The sequence below is a fragment of the Monodelphis domestica genome, chromosome 2 (assembly GCF_027887165.1).
Source record: "Monodelphis domestica isolate mMonDom1 chromosome 2, mMonDom1.pri, whole genome shotgun sequence".
NCBI lineage: Eukaryota > Metazoa > Chordata > Mammalia > Didelphimorphia > Didelphidae > Monodelphis > Monodelphis domestica.
Genome location: NC_077228.1, coordinates 194,128,619 through 194,150,378, shown reverse-complemented (window position 1 = coordinate 194,150,378; position 21,760 = coordinate 194,128,619). Strand labels below are relative to the sequence as shown.

Below are 21,760 nucleotides of genomic sequence, written 5' to 3'. Positions count from 1 at the left end.
ATTTTTATTTTTTTTTATTTTAGAATATTTTTCCATGGTCCCATGATTCATGATTCCCCCATACACATTCTTTCCTTCCCACTACCAAAGCTGACAAGCAGTTCCACTGGGTTATATGTATCACTGTTCAAAACCTATTTCCATGTTATTCATATTTTCAGTGGAGTGATCTCTTTTAACATCAACATCCTAATCATATCCCTATCAAACTACATGATTGATCATATGTTTTCTTCTGCATTACTGTTTCTACAGTTCTTTCTCTAGATGTGGATAGTATTCTTTATCATAAGATCCTCTGGATTGTCTTGGGTCATTGCATTGCTGCTAGTAGAAAAGTCCATTACACTCAATTGTGCCATAATGTATTAGTCTCTGTGTGCAATGTTCTCCTGGTTCTACTCCTTTTTCTAGTATAGCTGTTTAAGATCAGTCTTTGTAAAGTTGAATTAGATCCTGACATTTAATAAGAAGAGATAGCAGAGAAGACTGAAAGCTATTTTGGGAACAACATAACTAATGTTTGCAGGGATGCTTCTTTAATGACTATGAGACGGTGCAATCTGTGGCTTAAGACCAGAAGAGATAGGTGCCATTTATAAGGAAAAGTTGCAGATGTCTGTTAAACAGGGAGATTTTGAGTTACTGCTGAATAAAATCTCTAAATCTGTGTCTGCTGCAAACATAGATATGAAAAATAGATATTTGAATTTGGATCTGCTTAATTTTAAAGGTTTCTCTTTATTCTTTTGTTGCTTATGTTTTGTTTGTAAAATGCAAGCGAAATTCTGGAAATCTTTTCAAAGATTCCAATTTTTCATAAAGGAGATTCCTCTTTCAACATCTTTTCATTCAAGGGCAAAAACCCCTACAAACTATGAAGAATAGAAGATGTGGCTGAAAGGTAAAAGAAGAGCCTGTAGAGCAGTGATGGCAAACCTTTTAGATATGGAGTGCCAGGCCCTATTCCCATCCCACCCCCTAGACCGAGTGCGGCGCTGGCCACACACACCTCCAGACCACATGCCATGTCCTACCCTTACCCCACATGGGGGAGGGAGGAAGTGCTCCCATTAGGCTGATGGGCAGAGGGGCAGGTGAAGTGAGGAATGTCCTCAGTAAGGGTAGAGAGGGGGAGAGGAGTGGCTTAAGCATTCTGCTCCCCTCCAGCTCTGCCACCTATGAGCCACCAGCCTTGCCTCCTGTGTACCACCATTAGGCTGCTGGGCAAAGGGACAGGTAAAGTGAAAAAATGTCATTAGCTGCATGGAGAGGGGGAGGGTAGCAGCTCCGCCTGAGGCCCTCTGCCTTTCTGGTAATGAACAGGAGGGTGGGGCAGCTGAGTGCCCACAGAGAGCTCTGTGTGTGTGTGTCATATTTGGCACCCAAGCCATAGGTTTGCCATCACTGCTCTTGAGAAAGTGTTATCATCTCTGGCTCAGTTGGGCCCTGAGCAGGTGTTTCCAACTTCCATGATTTTCAGATTACTAGCCAGCTTGTCAAGGAGGCTGATGTGGGTAAAGGGATCTAGCAAAGTATTCTTTCTTCTTTTAGAAGTAAATTGTTTACAGTTGATGTGGAGGGTACTATCTTGCTAATTACTTTTTCTATGTATCCTGTAACTTGGACATTTCTCCTCTTAACTACATTAAAAATATAAAGGGAATTAATTTGACAAGTTAGTTTTTAAAATTAGAATGCATTGTGGATCAAGGTAGGAAATCCATGTTTTGTTACTGATAGAAGTTTCTGAGTCAATTTTTGACGGAAGCAATGTGAGCTTGACCTATCAGTTTCCAGCTCCTTTATCTGTCCAACACATATGCTTCCCCCTTTTTTCAGAATTTGTAAGTACCAGAGTATAGCTTTGGTAACTGTTCCTACCAGAAAAATTTAGCTATTTTAAGTCTGCTTTGTTTCTAATTATAAATATCTTTCTAAACTCTGATCTTTGAATCATTAAATCAAGGGTTCATTTTAATATGTTTACTTTTCTTGCAAATACTTGACAAATTGAATATGGAAAATGTATGAAGTAAATTTTAATCCTCCAAATTAAATTTAAATTCTCCAAACATAATATGCAAGCATTCTTAATATGTAGATTTATTTTCACTTTTATTTCTTTTATTATATTCAAACAAATATATCCTTTGTTTCTCTCACTCCCACCATTGTTTGAATTCTGATATTAGATTTTGTTTGGCAATTGTAATTGGATGGTTTTAGGGATGGGATAAAATGGATTATATTGGGCCAATATCAAGATGTTACACTGTGGATTGAAGACCAGCAGTTAACTCTAAGCAGGGCAGAACCTGGTCTGAGATCAACACACAGACCACTCAGTAATAAGGAAAGTATTTAATTTTAATAGGAAAAGGTTAAAGGGAATCAGGATAATCCTAATGCTAATCCCATGAACTAAAATCCCCCCAAATCTAAATGTCTCCTCAAGGAGAGTCTTCACAGAAATGTAGGACTACTCTCATCTTTTCCTCACTCACCTAAATTTCCCAGTCCTTGCACTAGCTAATTCTGCACTAAAATCCCTTTTGTTAGTATTTAAAGGGTAATAGTCTGTGATAAGTTTAGCAGGGCTCAGGGAAGGTCCCAGATCCAAAAAGGACCTAGAACTGGTCTTACAATCATTGCAGACAGGAAGTTTAGGATCACCAAGTTCTTCTCCAAGGAAATAGAGCACACAAGACAGCAGGTAAGATAGGAAACAGGACTAAGCACTAAGGATAAGCAGCCACTCTCCCCAGATACCTCCAGAGAGAGACCACCAGACCCAACAGTCTCTGAATAATAGCTTAACCCTTCCTGCAGAATTCCAGAATCTTTTCCTTGTTGGCCTCATGCCACTGTGTCCTCTGCAAAACCTACCAAACTTATCTCTTCCTTATAACACGATCTAAACTATTCAATCATTTTTATGAATTTTCCACTCATTTGTGGCTAAAGCAAAAGTACTACCTACTTAAAAAAAAAAAAAGAAATAGGCACAGGGTAAGGTGTGAGTTGAAGATGAAAAGATAATATCTAAAATAATAAAATTAAGGCATGAGAAAGAGGAATGCATTGGGGGAAGGGGAAAAATAGAATAGGGTAAACTATCTCATATAAAAGAAGAATGAAAAAGCTTTTACAGTGGAAAGGAAGATGAGGGCAAGAGGAGGGGAGCACTTGAAACTTACTCTCATCAGAACTGACTCAGAAAAGGAATAGCATAAACAATTAATTGGGTATAGAAATCTATCTAACACTACAGGAAAGTAGGAGGGGAGGGAAATAATAGAAAATGGGTCAGGTTGATAGAAAAGAGGGCAAACTGGGAGGTGTGGTAGTCAGAAACTAAGGAGGAAATAGGATAGAAAGTAATACACAGTAATTATAATAGTGAAAAAATTTTATAAGTTTCTCTAATAAAGGCCTCATTTCTCAAATACATAGAGAAATGAGTTAGTTGAATGTATAGAATCCAAGTCATTCCCCAATTGATAAATGATCTGTAAAAATGGAGATTTGAACCCCAGACTTCAATTCCCAGAAGTCCTTGGTAGTTCCCAGAATTCCCTGAAATCTCACCAGAGGTCCTCACCTGGGCTGAGAGCAAAAGGGGTATTTAAACTGACTGTACTACCTACTCGCTCTCTCTGCTTCCACTTTTAAGCACAAGTGTTTCTTTAAGATGTACTAAGTGAAATTGAATGGGCCTTTCCGCCCTTCCAGGCACGTGCTTTCTTATTTTGTATTTTCTTAATTTCTTAATCTTTAATAAACCTCTAAAATATAATACTTTTAGCAGAAAAATTAATTTTAACTGTTACATGATCAAAGGATGTGAACAGGCAGTTCTCAGATAAAGTATTTAAAGCTATAGCCATTCAAAAAAAGTTCTAAATTATTATTAACTTTAAAAATGAAAATTAAAACAACTATGAGGTACCACCACCACCTATCAGATTGGCTATTATGATAGAAAAAGAAAATGACAAAACTTGGAGGCTATGTGGGAAAACTGAGACACTAATGTACTATTGAGGGAGTTGTGAATTGATTCAGCCATTAGGGAGAACAATTTGCACCTATGCCCAAAGGGCTATAAAACAGTTCATACCCTTTGACCCAACAATACCATTTCTAATTTATATCCCAAGGAGATTGAAAAGGGGTGGGGAGGGAAGAACCTATATGTACAAAAATATTTAAAACAGTTCTTTTTATGGGGCCAAAAATTGGAAAGTGAGGGGATATCCATCAATTGGGGAATGGCTGAGTAAGTTATAGTATATCATTGTAGTGGAATCTTATTGTGCTGTAAAAAATCATGAACAAGAGGAGCTCTGAAAAAATCTGGAAAGACTTACACAAACTGACAGAGTAAAGAAGCAGAACCAGGAGAACACTGTACACAGTAATAGGAATACATTACAATGAATAACTATGAATAAATTAGCTATTCTCAGAAGTGCAATGATCTAAAACAATCTGAAAGGATTTATGATAAAAAAAATGCCATCTGCTTCCAGAGAAAAAGAACTGATAGAGTCTGAATCCAGACCAAAGCAAAGGTTTTTACTTTCTTAATTTTTTAAAAATTTCCTTCAACAAAAGGATTAATAGGGGGCAATGTTTTACATACATGATTGCATATGTGAAATCTATACAAGATTACTTACCATCTTGGGGTGCTTGAGGGAAGGAGGGAGGGAGAGAATTTGAGACTCAAAATTATTTTTTAAATCTTGGAAACTATTTTTAAATTAAATTTTAAAAAAGAAAAAAAGAAAGGCAGTGCCACATGATAAACCTTTAAAGGAAGAAGAGTTATCCTTCTGGGGACCCAATCTATAAGTATAACTGCAAGATGGAGGAAAAGCTCAGAGGGCTTATATATGCTACATTCATATACAAATATATGAAGAATATATATATATATATATATATATATATATACTCCTATCTATATGTATATACACACATATGCTTTTCCCTGATGGAATGTTAGTTCCTTGAGAAAAGATAGTTTCATTATTTCTTATCTGTATCCGCAGTGCTTGGCACAGGGCCTGGCCCATGGAGGATGCTTAATCAATAAAATCAATAAACATTTACTAAGTTCCCACCATGTGCCAGGCACTATACTAAGAATCCAAAAAGAAGCAAAGGATAGTCTTTGCTTTCAAGGAGCTTATAGTCTAATGGGAAAGATAATATGTAAACAAATATATACAAAGCAAGCTATACATAGGAGAGGTAGGAAATAATTCATGGAGGGAAGGCAGTGGAATTAAAAAGGGTTAAGAAAGGCTTCCTGTAGAATGTAGGATTTTAATTGGGACTTAAAGGAAACTAGGGAGGGTTGCAGTCTGAGCAGAAGAGGAAGAACATTCCAAGTATGAGTGATAACCATAGAGAATTAAATTCATGGGAGTTGGTGAGATCATCAAGTAAAATAGTATTGACAGATAAGAGTGTTCAGGATAGAACTCTGAAGGATACCTAATGATAAAGGACACATACTGGAGGAGAGAAAAAATGAGCAATCTAATAGGAGAACCAGGAGTGAGTAGTGTCCTGAAAACATAGAGAGAAGTGTGATAAAGGATGGAAAGGTCTGCATAACTGTGCAAAAAACTGAAAAGTGCAAACCTAGGTATGACTGGCAGTGGCATGTGACCAAGGGTCACATAGGAGCCTGAGCTGGAGGGTCTGGGAAGACTCTATCTTGCCCCAATGGACTTTTCTTGTGGTTTCCTGAGGAAGTCAAGAGGAAGGTCTGAAGAGGATTTGAAATTATATACATCTGAAGAGGGAGTTCATGAGATATTAGTAGAGGCAAGAGATGAAATTCTGGAGGTAATGGGAAGGTATACCAAAAGGTCTAATTCATGGTCAAAATTTGAGGCAATCAAACAGAAGGTCTCTGAAGCTCCTGCAGTTTTCCTGGAAAGGATAACCGGGCAGCTGAAACTTTATTGGGAATGGATTGCCTAGAAGAGAACTCAATTGCACATATTAAGAGGGTCTTTGTTAAAAATGCTGTCCCAAAGATCAGGCAATTTTTTAAAACAAATTACCCTGACTGGGAGGAATTAGAGTTGGATGATCTATGGAGGAAGGCCACATATTTGATTATAGACTCGGAGGAAAGGAATGATGACAGGGATACTATTGTTGAGGACTTAAAGAGAAAATTGAAGGAAGCTGAATCAAAGGCTAGAGAGAGTGAAATCAAAGAAATAAAAGCTGTGGCTGCATTAAGACCTGTACAGTCAAGGTATACTGATAATACTTATAAACCAAATGAAAGGAGATTAGGCCCCAGATGGTGTTTTCTGTGTGATCATATTGGACACCTGTACAGAGACTGCCTCTTTAGGAATCAGGTTAAGAGACAATTAAGTAATGGGTATAATAGAAAAATAACTGGAATAGTAATAATTATAATAATAACAGATGGAATGAAAATAATAACAATAATCAAACTAGGTATACCAATCAATGTCAAAATGCCTGTTGCCAGGGACAACAAGCACCTGATTTAAATACTATGCAGTCTTGGGTAAATGCTGGAGCAAGGCCTAAATATAGCCAGGTTGTAAAGGGTGCCCAGAGTAAGAATAGTATCTTATGAAGGTTTGCCCAGGGAACACATGAGAATGAATCAAGGAATGAGTGTGATATAATTGAAAATGAGTTGAGGATAAATGAAAATGGGAGTAATGAAAATAATATAGGTGGTGATCCAAATGAATTAATTGAATCAAAGGAGGATATAGTTGGTGTAAATAATTGTACAGAGAAGGAACACTGTAATATACATTTAAGAGATAATTCTAATGAATGTATGATAAGAGAAATTAATGAAGAATATAACCTAAATAATAATAATGAAATTATAAATGGGAACAATGATACTAAGATGGAGAATTTAAGGACCAATGAGAGTAATATAAAAGCTGATGATGCAAAATCCTGGGAAAGTCATGTAATTCATGCAGATGTTGACTTGGATAGACAGGAAATGATTGAGCTTTGTACTGATGTTACTATGCTTGCACCAATTCTTGGAACCTTCTAACCTGTGGGGTTTTCCTTAATGGACTTCCCTGACCAGCAGGGTCCCACAAGGGAAGGGGCTCACCTTTGTGATGGGACCCGAGGAGAGGTAGGAACTGAGAACCAGGGTGGAAATGAAAGACACCGACAAATCAGTGATTGGATAGGGCAGGCAACCCCTATGATTTTCCTTAAGGCGGAAAATGAGGATAATGGAATACAAGGTGGTTGAGGAAATTAAGATAGAGAATGCAGGCCGAGATGGTTACAGCCTCCGGGAAGGAGAAGGTCAAGAAGAGAGAGACATAGTCATTGAGGAGCCCAGTGGAGCTCCATGGAAGGGAGAAAGGCCAAGAGGAAGTTCATGGGATTGCCTCTGAATTTATTCATGTCCTGCTTGGGCGGTACTCCCAAGGACGTAGTAACCACATCACAAAGTATAGACAATTAAGATTGGGTGGCAAGGTAGAGGGAACACCTTTGGGCGTGTACATTGCAAACCGCGCTTTTTCGGGGGAATTGACTCCAAGCATGCTAATGAGTTTGTCTTAGCCAAGGGCCGCATGGCCAGTTCAAGGTTACATTCACAAGCCTCATTGGTATAACCTTATGCTTGGAGACACAGTAATCATACAGTCATCTATATTTCATAGATGTGAATATGCTTGGGATGCTACATAACCCCCAAATAGTACTGAACCCTATGTTTCTGTATAGGGGATCAGATATATGATCTTTTGGTGGATACTGGAGCCAGTAAAATCTTCCTAAAGATTGTAGAGCTGTTGGTACTAGGGAAGTGATTGGAGCTACTGGAAAACCAGAGAGAGTAGCTAAATTACAACCTAAAATGATTACCCTTGGTCCATTAACTGTGGAATCCACATTTCTATGTATGCCTGGCCCAAAGAACCTTCTCAGGAGGGACTTGCTTTGTAAATTATGAGCAACAGTTCAATGTACTGACACTGGGGATATGTCATTACAACTCCCAGAAGAATCTCTGAAAGCCTTTCCATTGCTGTTCTTAGATTTAGTCAGTGCAGAGAATGAGTTGAATTCCATCTATTTTATTCCTGAGGATATACCAAAAGGTTTATGGGCAAAGTCTTCCACAGATGTTAACCTATTGAAATTAGCTGATCCAGTGATAGTGAGAACCAAAGAAGGACCAGTTCCTTGTGTTTCTCAATATCCTTTGAGTAAAGAAGCTATAGATGGAATAAGACCAATTACTGAGTCCCTAATTCAACAAGGGTTCATAATACCGTGTTTTTCAAATTACAATACTCCCATACTGCCAATAAAGAAACAAAAGCACGATCAAGATATCAAAGTTGTCTATAGATTCATAATGGATTTAAGAGCTGTAAATGATCATGTAAATTAAGACTCATCCAAGTAGTACCAAGCTCAGATACTATAATATATTCCAAATCAAGCAAGATATTTCACCATGATAGATTTATGTTCAGCATTTTTCTCAATATCAATTCATGAGGATTCTCAAAAGATCTTTGCTTTCACATGGGACAGTGCCCAGTGGACGTTCACTCATCTTCCACAGGGATTCTGTGACAGCCCAAGCCAATTCTCTCAAATTTTGAACAGAGACCTTAAAACAATATCATTCAAGGAAAGCAAAATAGTGCATTTTGAAGCTGATATCCTCCTAGCATCTCCATCTGCTAAAGTGTGTTTGAGAGATAGCAAGATTCTTTTGAGTGAATTATATAAATGTGGACATAAAATCTCTAAAGCAAAACTTTCAGTAGGTTTTGCCACATGTTGAATATCTTGGTTTTGTATTGTCAGAGGGTTCCAGAAGTATCACTAAGAAAAGAATAGCTGATATCCAGAAACTGCATGCACCTAAGACCAAGAAGCAACTCAGAGCTGTTCTTGGGACAACTGGTTTTTGTAGACTGTGAACCTTAAAAATTCTCAGACCCTACACTTCATAAGATTTGGTTAAGACCATTCCCCACTTTAAACAATGAAGGAACTTCGATCAGGAATGTGAGATCTCTACTCTGCCCCTACTTAAGCCTGTTTTAGGGGAAGAAACTCCTTGCTGAACAATGAAAAATACTTAAACCCATACTTATAGTAAGGCAAAAGTTCTTAAGCTGTGCCTATTTTTAGATCTAATACAAAAGGGTGCTAAGTACCTATAAAGGTCAGGCAACTTGTGAACTTGAAAGTAGCAAAGAGGTGTGAACTTAATCAAAAGTTTAAAGCCTACTTAGGTGTGAATTAAGAATGGTCTGTCCTTTGGAAAAACATCTACTGTGATTGGTAGATGTAAGAACTTAGGAGAGGTGACATAGGAGAAAATTCACTTTAAATAGGAGCTCAGTTAGAGCTGGGGATCTTTGAGCTGTGAAGCAGCTGGAGGACATTCAGCTGGTGGAGTCAGCTGAGATGGAGCTGGCCTGGTGAATCTCTGAACACTAGAATTCTTGCTTGGGACAAATCTTGTGGTGAGTGGATAAAAAACTGACTGATCTCTCTCTTAAGGCTGGCCTAAGCTGGTCTAGTCCTTTTCCTATGATTCTCTCTCTCTCTCTCTCTCTCTCTCTCTCTCTCTCTCTCTCTCTCTCTCTCTCTCTCTCTCTCTTTCTTTAATTCCTCATTTGTATGAATTAAAATCTCTATAAAATCCAGCTGACTTGAGTAATTTTTCTTTTTTGGGAATTTTCCCCTGCGACCACCTTATATTTGATTTTAAAAACAAGACACTGTCTTGAAACCATATTTTCTGTTGTCACAATTTAAGCCATCCACTCTTTTATCTGCCACAGTTTATGTCTTCCACTATTTTAATCATTACAAGACAATGGATACCTGCATATACTGAAACTACTAAATGTTTAACAGATATAACTAGGAATACAGAACCAGAACCCCTGAAACTCATACCTGAACATCTGCAAGCCTTAAGGAAGCAATTTTATCTGCACCAGCTCTTGGAATCCCAGACTATACTAAACCTTTTCAATTATTTGTGCATGAGACCAAAGGTATTGCATCTGGTGTACTAACACGGACTTTAGGACAAAGTTATCATCCAATTGGATACTATAGCTGTCAGCTAGATCCAATTGATACAGGTACAGTTCCTTGTTTAAGGGGTGTAGCTGCTGCAGCTGTGTTAGTTCAAAAGTCACAGGAATTAGTTTTGGGGATGTCCATTGACGGTATTCTGTTCACATCAAATAGAAGCGCTAATGAGGAAATTTCGTATTCAAGCATATTCAGACCAACGAATATCTATGTATGAAATTATACTTCTAGGTAGTGAAAACATCAAGCTATCACAGAAGAGAATATCAAAGAGAATACTTCAGAGAGGTCAAGGAGAATGAGGATTGAGAAGACGCCAGTGGATTTACCACTAAAATCATTAGTAATTTTGGAGAGAGCAGTTTTGGTGTAATAAGATTAAAAGCCATATTATAAGGGGTTAAGAAGATAATGAGTGGAGAGAAAGTGGAGGCACCAATTCTACATGGCCTTTTAAAAAATATTTTATTTTAAAAAATATTTTACCATAGTTACATGATTCATGTTCTCTCCCTCCCCCCTCCTAGAACTAATAAGCAATTCCAGTAGGTTATACATGTGTTGTCACTTGATACCTATTTCCATATTATTCACTTTTGTAAAAGAGTAATCTTTAAAAACCAAAACCCCAAATTAGATACCCATATGAATAAGTGATAAATCATATGTTTTCTTCTGCATTTCTACTCCCACAGTTCTTTCTCTAGATGTGGATGGCATTCTTTTTCATAAGTCCCTCAGGATTGTCCTGGATCATTGCATTGGTATTAGTAGCAAAGTCTATTACATTTGATCATCCTTCAATGTTTCAGTTACTATGTATAATGTAGGTCTTTCCAGTTCATATAGAAATCAAGAGATTTACCGTTCCTTATAGCACAGAAGTGTTCCATCACCACCTAGATGGCCTTTTTGAGGAGTTTAGTTACAAAGGCAAAAAAGATATAAGATGATAATGAGGATGGAAGTATCTAGTGAAAATCAAAGTGAAAAAGTAGAAATGATAGGGGCAAAAGCCAAGATGGTGGAGAAGGGACAGCCCTCTTTATCTCTCCCAAATTACCCTCCAAACAACTTTGCAGCCAAGAATTACCTACCCAGAAAAACTTGGTATAATCCTTCAGGGGGAAAAGTAGGCATTCAATGAAATAGGGAACTTTCAAGTGTTCATGATGAAAAGACTAGAACTGAATAGAAAATGTGGTTCTAAAATATAAGGTTTAAGAGAAGCATAAAAAGGTAAACAAGAAAGAAAAATTATAAGGGTTTCAATAAGGTTAAACTGTTTACATACCTATGTGGGAAGATGATACTTGTAACTCATATGACATTAAAATTACTAGGGCAGTTTTGAGTATATATAGACAGAGGGCAAAAATGTGAGCTGAATATGATGGGATGACATCTAAAAAAATTAAGGGGTGAGAAAGAGAGATGCATTGGGAGAAGGGTTAAAGAAGAGATAGAATTTGGCAAGTTATTTCACATGAGAGGCACAAAAAAACTTTTATCATGGGAGGTAGATGAAGAAGTAGGGAGGGGAGTGCTTGAACCTTACACTCATCAGACGTTCAAAGTGAGCACAAGTGGATGGTTCAGTGGATTGTGAGCCAGTCCTAGTGACATCCTGAGTTCAAATCTGACCTCAGACACTTCCTAACTGTGTGACCCTGGAAAAGTAATTTACTTCTCATTGCCTAGCCCTTACCATTCTTCTGCCTTGGAACTAATACACAGTATTTTTTTTAAACCCTTACCTTCTGTCTTGGAGTCAATACTGTGTATTGGCTCCAAAGCAGAAGAGTGGTAAGGGCTAGGCAATGAGGGTTAAGTGACTTGCCCAGGGTCACACAGCTGGGAAGAGTCTGAGGCCAGATTTGAACCTAGGACCTCCTGTCTCTAGGTCTGCCTCTCAATCCACTGAGCCACCCAGCTGCACCCCACAGTATTGCTTCCAAGATGAAAGGTGTTTTTAAAAAAGTGGCTCAAAGAAGGAAGACAAATTGGGGGAGGTAATGTTCAGAAACAAAATGCTTGAGGATGGACAGGATGAAAGGAGAGAATGGGATGAATGAAGCGAAAAAGGATGGAAGGTAATAATTTTAATGGTGAAGAAAAATTTATAAATTTCTTTCATAAAGGCCAAATTTCTCAAATATATATATATATATATATTTATATATATAGAAATGAATCAAATGTATAAGAATATAAGTCATTTCCTAATTGCTAAATGGTCAAAGGATATGAATAGTTTTTGGCTGAAGCAATCAAAGCTATCTATTGCTATATAAACAAATGCTTTAAGTTAATTAAAAAGAAATGCAAATTAAAATAACTCTGAGACATCACCTCATACTTCTCAGATTGGCAGAAAAGAAAAATAACAAAAGTTGCTGGGGATTTGGGAAAACTGAGACATTAATGCACTGTTGGTGGAGTTTGTGAATTGATATAGTCATTCTTGAGAACAATTTGGAACTATGCCCAAAGAGCTATAAAACCAAACATATCCTTTGACCCAGGAATACCATGGCTAGGTCTATATCCCAAAGAGAAAAAAATACAGAAAAAAGAAAAGTATCTATATAAGCAAAATTATAGCAGCTCTTTTTGTAGTAGCAATGAATTGGAAAGTGAGGAGATACCCATCAATTGGTGAATGGCTAAGTTGTGATATATGGTTGTAATGAAATACCACTGTGCTATAAAAAATGATAAGCAGAATAATTTCAGAAAAATCTGGAAAGACTTACGTGAACTGATGCAGAGCGAAGTTGTAAAACCAGAACATTATAACTAATAATAGCAATATTGTACAAGGATCAACTGTGAATAACTTACTTCTTCTTAGAAATACAATGATCCAAGAAAATTCCAAAGGACTGATGATAAAAAATGCTAGCCATCTCCAGGGAAAGAACTAGTGGAGTCTAAATGCAGATGGAGGCATACTATTATTCACTTTATTTTCTCTGTGGATTTTTTTGTTTGTTTATTCCACAAGAAGATTAATATGGAAATGTTTCACATTATTGTAAATATATAACCTATATAAAATTGCTTATCATCTCTGGAAGGGGAGTGGGACACGTTTTTGGAACTCAACATTTAAAAAAAGTTAAAAATTGTTTTTTGTCTATTTGGGGGGAAATAAAATGTTATTGGCAGAAAAAATAAATTTTTAAAGAGTGGAGATAACAGAGAAGGCAATCTGTTGGAGGGTGTGATATTGAAATCACTTTAAAAGACTGATCTATATATTAATTTAAGGTCGCCAAGGAATTCACTTATGTAATTCCTAAATGAAACACTCAAGTCAGCTGCCAAATTTTTATGGTGTTTTAATTACAACAGGATGAAGAAAGTATTAGAGGGAGGGAGAAAGAGAGAGAGAGAGAGAGAGAGAGAGAGAGAGAGAGAGAGAGAGAGAGAGAGAGAGAGAGAGAGAGAGAGAGAGAGAGAGAGAGAGAGAGAGAGAGAAGGAAAGAAGTTTAACTCAGAACCACTCTGGCTCAGGCTGAGCCAAAGCGGGTGTTAAGGCCTTGGATAACCAGGGCAGGGAAAGGGATCAGTCCTTACGTGACCAATCTGAAGGAAAGCAGTCTGTGGGGCTCCTCCAACTTAAGCACCAGCCTCGAACTGTACTCTAGCCCTCCTCACAGGAAGTCCTGAGAACTCCAGAGGCTGTTCTCTACCTCACTTTCTGCATCTCACATGTGCCAATGGTGGCTCTAGCTTGACCTAGGATCGCCCAGAGGTCTGTCCTTTTTTTGCACATGTCTGTTGAAGGCCATATTCTCAAATAATTAAATCTTGAGTTTGCTGTAGCCCTTCCTAATCTTGTTACACTGAGTAGGGTGGAGAATGTAGTTTCTAAGACCTGATTCTGTTATTCCAAGTATCTCTATTATTATTGATCAGGAAATAGCTAAATGTGATCTTCTAAAGAATGGTCTGAATAGCCTGGACTAGTTTTGAAATTCACAAGGGGAAGGAATGGGATCACTTGAATAAACAAAAGGAGCAAGGCCATTTTATCATGTGAGTCAGGGGTGAAGGAGTTAGTGGTAGAAGGCATCATCTAAATTATAGGAGATGAGGAAGAGGGAGTTCATGGAAAACAGCCCCAATTTTTTTTCTGTAAAATATGAGGCAATATTCTCAACTAAGTGACCTACTAGAGGTTTGAGGTGGAATAAAAAGGAATGAAAGAGCTATTGGGGAGAGTAGGATAGTAAGTTGATTGCCTAGCCTTGCTGAGGGCCCAGTTGAGGGTGTATAACATGTGTAGCAGATATAATCACATAGTTGTGACTTTCTCTGCCTTCATTCAGCAGTACTTGTGTAGGAATGAAGGCAATGTATGGTGGGAGTGATCCAAGAAAGAAGTCTGACAGCATAATTGGTGATGATAATGGGGGTGGCAGTAGGTATTCAATAAGGGTGGGCAGTAAAGAGTTGAATTGGCTTACCAAGGGATCGATATGAGAAAAGAAGAGAGGGGCTAGTGCTGGGGAGAAGAATTGAGAAGAATTAAGGATTGGTACAGATGAAAAGTAGAGTTTTGTAAGGAAAGATAGAGGGGGAGGTGAAAACCAATAGATTGTGGTCAGCAGAGAAGATTTCAGGTAAATGTTTATGGATGGGTTGGAAAAAAACAAAAACAAACAAATCCCCAAAATTAGGGAATAATATTATGACCTGGCAAAGGAGAATGAGAAGGGATTGTCAAACAGGTTAGAAGGAGAATTGGGGAGAAAATAGTGCCATGAAAACCCACAGAGAAAAGTATCCAGGATAGCAGAAATAATTAGCAGAATTTAAAAACCTGAATCCATGGTGGCAAGCCTCACAAAGGAAACAAAATAAAGGATAACAGATTGGGAATATACAAGAAATAATTTGAGATGTATTAGGTATTCCAAGAGTGCAGTGAACCTTTCATGACTTCATGGAATGGAGTTCCTCTTTTCAGGTGTTTGTGACATACCATTCCTGCTGAGTACTCCAAAACATAGTAATCTCAGTTCAAGGCTGCATGAACAGTTCCAAGATCTCCTGGGAACAGGTTAATTCCCCTGTTCACATATTGGGGATGATTGGGGAGGATAGATTATGTCTCTCGAGAAGAGCTTTAAATCTGGTGTGCTGCTTACAATAAACATTCATTATCCTTCTTTGATAATGTTCCAGTCTTTCTTTCTTGTGACTCCATAGCTGTTCTCCAACAGTTCTAAACTGTCCCCTATTGTGACTCTGTAGATGTCCCCGGCAAGTGGCGCCCGGTACAGGGACCCCCTTCCCCCTGCTTCTTTTATTGGAACCCTTGGATCCTAAAACACTGATTTTTTCCTTTCAAAGCATGCTTGTCACAATGTTGTGTGTTTCTGTTTATCGTTGTCTTTGTCACAGTCTTGTCTCTATGTATTCTTAAATTGGACACTCACAAAAAGAAAGAAAAAAATGGGATAGTTGCAAGATTGAACTTGTCTGTCAAAAATCCTCAGCAGAGGACAAAAGCAAATACCTGTTCAATGATTTTTTCCTCTTTCTTCCTTTGGATGGGCCCCCAAAAGAGTGAAAAAGAGAAAAATTCAGAACAGAAAAAGGGAGATTTTTACTCCATAATTAGATGCTACTTTTCACTTAGATTAATGGTTTGATGTATGCAATTTTGGAGGATTGTTAATGATTTTGATATGATACAAATATAATTTCATGAATTATGGTAACTATTTGTCAGTTAAATGTGAAATGTTAACCAGATTTTATTGAGCACAACAAAACTCATGGTTAGAAGTTTGTTTTGTTAGATCTTGCTATGCATAATGGTTTCAGTGAATTTGACAATTGTCTAAATGTGGCTGATAGCCAGACTGACACAGAGAGGGAATGTTTTATTCTTTAAGGACAAAAATTGCACTGGCTACTTTATAGATGTAAAAGTCATCCTGAAAAAGTTGTTATGTTGTTGAGAAGAACTTATTCTAGAATTTAAATTTGGGATTTTTTCAAATCATATTTATTTTAATGCATGTGCTGTCAGGAGTAGTAACAAGAAATCATTTGACACACAAGACGTTTTTAAATGGGATTCAATAATACTAGTACCAAGAAGTTGGTATTTTGCAAGAGAGAATTTCTAAACAATGTTGTCTTTGACTAAGGTTATATGAATTGCTTCTAAAATGTGTACAATATATAGGAAAGAATTTAAGGGTATATGATATGCAAACTGCAGCCTTGAAATCAAGAAGGGTGACAGTACCTTTCCTCTACTTACAAAAATGGTAAAGAGGAGAAGCCAGAAGAAATAAGAGTAATGGATAGAGATACTAGTTGATACTATGAATTCTAGTGTGAAATAGATACAACAAATTATAAATTGGAATTTAATCAAGTATGTAGCAATATTTTGAGCTAAAAGAAAACTAAACTGGAGGATCTATTCTACTTTAGACAGAAATTTGAGAGGAGTACAGGTAAATGCTTTGTACTTCAGTTTGGTTACACACTGAAAGATTGCTAAAGGACTTAATCAAAGTTATTTGGAAGTTGTGGAGTTCAAACTAAAATTCACTGAGTAAATTATTATGAAAGAGGTTTGATAAATTCAAAATTTTAAATTGTAGTGAGCTCACTTGTTAGAGAAGGATGGGACAAGGCTGTTAAGTAATAAATCTAAATTGAGCCAAGGAGCCTTAGGATAAATTGCTCAGAAGCTATTAACCCCTTCCTTGCACACAGGAAGGAGAAAGAAGTGCTTATAATTGTTCCACACTGATACTTATGAACTGAAATAGGGACCTCAAAGAGTTAACAACCACTGTGTAATAGAACTTAAGATGAGTATATTTTAATTGTAGAAATTATAGAAAGGAGGTTTTAAGATGCTCAAACAAACAAACTTTGCCAGCTCTGTCTGACCAAGTACTTGTTTGAAGCTGTGGAACTGTAATGCAAACATTCCATGTCCAGAATGATAAGATTATTCAGCCAACAATATGTAGCTTCAGCCCTTCATTCTGTAAGACTACATTTTCCTGCTCTGTACATCATACATTATATGGATGATATTCTTATCGTGGCTGAAGATGAATCCTAAATAAGCAAGTGCTATAGTCAATTGGAAATTACCTTGCAAAAATACCATTTAGTCATTGCTCAAGAAAAGATTCAAAAAACAAGTCCCGTACTCTATCTAGGGGCTCAGTTATATGTAGCATCTGTTATGCCTCAAAAATACAATTAAGAAAGGACTACTTTAATACCTTAAATGATTATCAGAAATTGTTAGGTGATATCAATTGTGTTAGGCAATATTCATTTCTTACTACAACTGAATTACAACCTTTATTCAAAATACTGGAAGGGAGTTCTGATTTGAATTCCCCTGGAACTTTGACACCGGAGGCCTTTCTTGCTTTAGAGATAGTAGAAGACAAATTGAATCAGGCTCCACTTAACCGCTATCAGCCTCAATTAGCTGTGGAAGTGACTATTTTTGCAACTTTATGTTACCAACAGGTGCCTTAACTGAGAAACAAAGAGTCATTGAATGGTTACATCTAAAAAGGCAAGTTATAATTGTCTTATGGCTCAATTAAAATGGAAAGGCATAGAACATGTGGTTTCAGGTTTAGGATGGTATCCTCATGAAATCCAAGTATCCATTGCTAAAGATATACAGAAATATTTACAAAGTCATGACGAATGGTCTTTACTATTAGTGTACCCCATTGCTATTACCACCTACACTCCACAAGGCTTATTTTCTTTTTTGTCACAACATACTATTGTTTTTCCTCATATTCTAAGAGATCGTCGGGTATCAGAACCTAATGTTTATGTTGATGCAAATGCTAATTACAAGGCAGGAGTATACAAGGAAGATAGCTCACCTGTCATTTTTACCACTCCTTTTTCTTCTACCCAACAAAATGAATTAACAGCTGTTTTACTAGCTTTTTGGTTATTTCAGGATCCTTTCAACCTTATAATGGACTCTAAATATGTTTTTCAGTTTTTGCAGGGTATAGAACAAGCTGTTATCAGATCTACTCAAAGCAATGTACAAATGTTATTCTGTAAATTACAAACTGTCATACGACAAAGGACACATCCAGTATATGTCATGCATGTACATAGTCATACCACTCTGCCTGGACCTATTTTTAAAGGAAATGATATTATAGCTCAAGATTTGATTGCTCAATATTATCTAATATGCAATTAGCTGAGGAATCATATCATAGATTTCACCAAAATAGTACTGCTTTACACAAAATGTTCCAACTCACTAAAGATCAAGCCAGAAGTATTGTTAAAAAGTGTCCTAATTGTGTTCCAAGCCACCCCCCTCAATGCATATTAGTGTGAATCCCAGAGGCTTAAATAGTACAGATATATGGCAAATGGATGTGACCCATGAATGGTCCTTTGGATGACTTAAATATATCCATGTCACTGTGGATACTTATTCAGGATTTTTATGGGCTTCCTACTTGATGGGAGAAAGAACTTCTCATGTTATTAATCACTGCTTAATGACTTTTCAGATTGCTGGTCCCCCCAGAACATTTAAAACAGATAATGGACCTGCTTATATATATTTTTTTCTTTTTTGCCAAATTTGGGGTATTCAACACCTCACAGGTATCCCATACAATCCACAAGGACAAGTTATTGTGGAGCACAGTAATGAAATACTAAAAACATTTCTTTTAAAACAAAAAGGGGGAGAAAGCACCCTATATTGATGATTGGCAATAGCTATATATACTATAAATAATTTGATCTTTACTTCCAATAATATATCCAGAGCTGAAAATTTTTTCTCTGCATTTTCTTATGAACAAAATTCCGGTTCCACTACTCCTGTGCTCCCTGCCCCAGAACAAAAATTTGGCGTGTGGAAAGATGATAATCAGTCTTGGCAAGGACCCCACCCAGTGGTCCTGCCAGGTCGAGGTTTTTTTTGTGTCTCCACAGGTAAAGACAGAGTATGGCTCCCTTCCTGCCGAGTTCGAGAAATTGACCATAAAGAGGATAAGGAGAGGATGCAGGAAGCCTCGCAAGGAGACTCGACAATGTCTCCATAAGATATTGACTCTTTTGCTTTTATTTCAGAATTTAAGTACAGCTACTGCAATAAAGAAATGGGACTTTTGAGAACAACCACCTTGAGTAGAATATGTTGGCATGGGACACACTTTACAGAAAGTCATCTTATATACAAAAACTAACTCTGATATTCCTGACATTTACCATTTTGAGAGACAAGCTAAAGACAGAAATCAGGCCAACAATTTGTTTGTGCCTTTCAATTGGACTGGACTAGTTGAGGCACCCCCAGTGTGCCTCACACAAGGCCATCCTGCATGCCTGCCCCTCCATTCTCTGCAGGCACATTATTATGGTCATCCTGATCTGTCAGACTCTTTCTGGATAGGACCTTATCATGTAGACCAAGGGGTAAAATATGAAGGTTACGGCCAACTGCAATATCTAGGTTGGCTAGGGGAATCTTGTGATAGTACTTGGGGACAAGAAAGGCCTATTTGTCCATACATGATGGAATATGAACAAAGAGACTCTGTTAATATGTTTCTGCCCTTGCTATCATGTAGATCTAAAAGGGCATCATGTATTCATTGGAAAAAAATATGATTTGGGTGTCTTGGCATAACGACACAAGGTGTATTGGAAAGAAACTGGATTCTTATAAATTTCATGATTGTTTTATAGGAGGGTACAGCTTGCCTTTGTGGGTGACGCCCCCAGAGCTAATTGGTTACGTTCTGCTAATTTCACACAGATTTTGACTGATTATGGAAAGATAGCCCTGGCATTGGATAAAGTATATATGTCTCAATATGTTAATGTTACTAATAATGGGAAAGTTCAAAGACCAGTAAATAGAAGTGTTACATTAGACATTCAAGCTTGCCTAACAGGGGAGTATGCTTTTATAACTACAGTAAAAGATCATCCTGAAGCTTTGAACATTACTGAATTAACACACAAAGGAGTTAGATATTGGAATGTAACCTGTAGCAATTGTAGGATCAGTCATTGTGTAGGATCACAAGTGGATGGGCCAGTCTTAATCATCAAGCGACCATGCATGGCCCTTTTTGCCACCGAACATAAAGATTCATGGTATGGTAGTCCAGAGGATCAAATTCTTCATGTATTACTACAAAAAATAAGACCACGACATAAACAATGTATTACTTGTATTGCATTAGGCATAGTAGCATTAGTTTCTGCATTGGCTTCTACTATAATAGGTTCTGTATCTTTGGCACAATCAGTTTCTAACTTACATACTCTTGAACATGATGTCAATTATTTGAAAGCATTGGCTGCTAATGTAACCTCAGCATTAGAAAGACAAAAAGAAAATGATATGAGTTTTTACAAAAGTATTATGATGTTACAGAAAAATATGATTGATCTAATGAATGAAGTAGAATATTTTGTCATTGATAACACACATGAAAAGTGATTATAGATATGCTGCATTTTGCTTGCTACCCATAACAGTAAATAATGATGAAAAAAAATTGGAAAAAATAAAATTACAATTACAGGGATTATGGGACCATGAAAACATCACCAAAGATATTAATGATTTGGGTATATTAATTCAGAATATTGTTTCATCCTTATAGGAGAACCTTGTACCACAGCATATTGTAGATTCTTTGTATCACTGGATTGAAACAAAAAAGGGATTATTTTCCTCCTTAGTTCATGATATTACTCTTCTAGTAATTGGTGTGCTTGTGATTTTGTTTATCTGCTTATGCTTCCCTTGTTTACTAAAAGCTTTAATGACTAGTTTTGCTATATTGCAAAAAAAACTATTAATCGGACCCTGTACCAAAGGGAATTGGATGGCATAAACAAAAAGGGGGAATTGCAGTGAACCTTTCATGACTTCATGGAATGGAGTTCCTCTTCCCAGGTGTTTGTGACATACCATTCCTGCTGAGTACGCCAAAACATAGAAATCTCAGTTCAAGGCTGCATGAACAGCTCCAAGATCTCCTGGGAATGGGTTAACTCCCCTGTTCACATTCTGGGGATGATTGGGGAGGATAGATTGTGTCTCTCGAGAAAAGCTTTAAATGGGGGCAGCTGGGTAGCTCAGTGGATTGAGAGTGTAGCATCCCAAGCATATTCACATCTATGAAATATAGATGACTGTATGATTACTGTGTCTCCAAGCATGAGGCTTTACCGATAAGCTTTGTGAAGGTAACCTTGACCTGATCACGAGACCTATTGCCCAACACAAGTCCATTAACATGTTCGGAGACTTGCCCGGGAAAGTGCGGTTGCGTCCTACACGCCCAAAAGGTGTTCCCTCTACCTTGCCACCCAATCTTAATTGTCTATACTTTGTGATGTGGTTACTACGTCCTTGGGAGTACCGCCCAAGCAGGACATGAATAAATTCAGAGGCAATCCCATGAACTTCCTCTTGGCCTTTCTCCCTTCCATGGAGCTCCACTGGGCTCCTCTATGACTATGTCTCTCTCTTCTTGACCTTCTCCTTCCCCGAGGCTGGAACCATCTCGGCCTGCATTCTCTATCTTAATCTCCTCAACCACCT

General features: G+C 37.4%; 1 long non-coding RNA gene across 2 annotated transcripts in view; it reads right to left on the bottom strand.

Annotated features, from left to right (window-relative positions):
• LOC103100386 (uncharacterized) overlaps positions 1-21,760 on the bottom strand; it is a 67,178-nt gene that overhangs the window by 16,349 nt on the left and 29,069 nt on the right. The window contains exon 4 of one of the 2 annotated variants that reach the window (XR_008916361.1): positions 20,188-20,335. This is a non-coding gene — a long non-coding RNA (uncharacterized LOC103100386). Of the gene's footprint in view, positions 1-9,622; positions 20,336-21,760 lie in introns of those variants that run through there. The other variant, XR_462050.3, reaches the window with a different exon arrangement.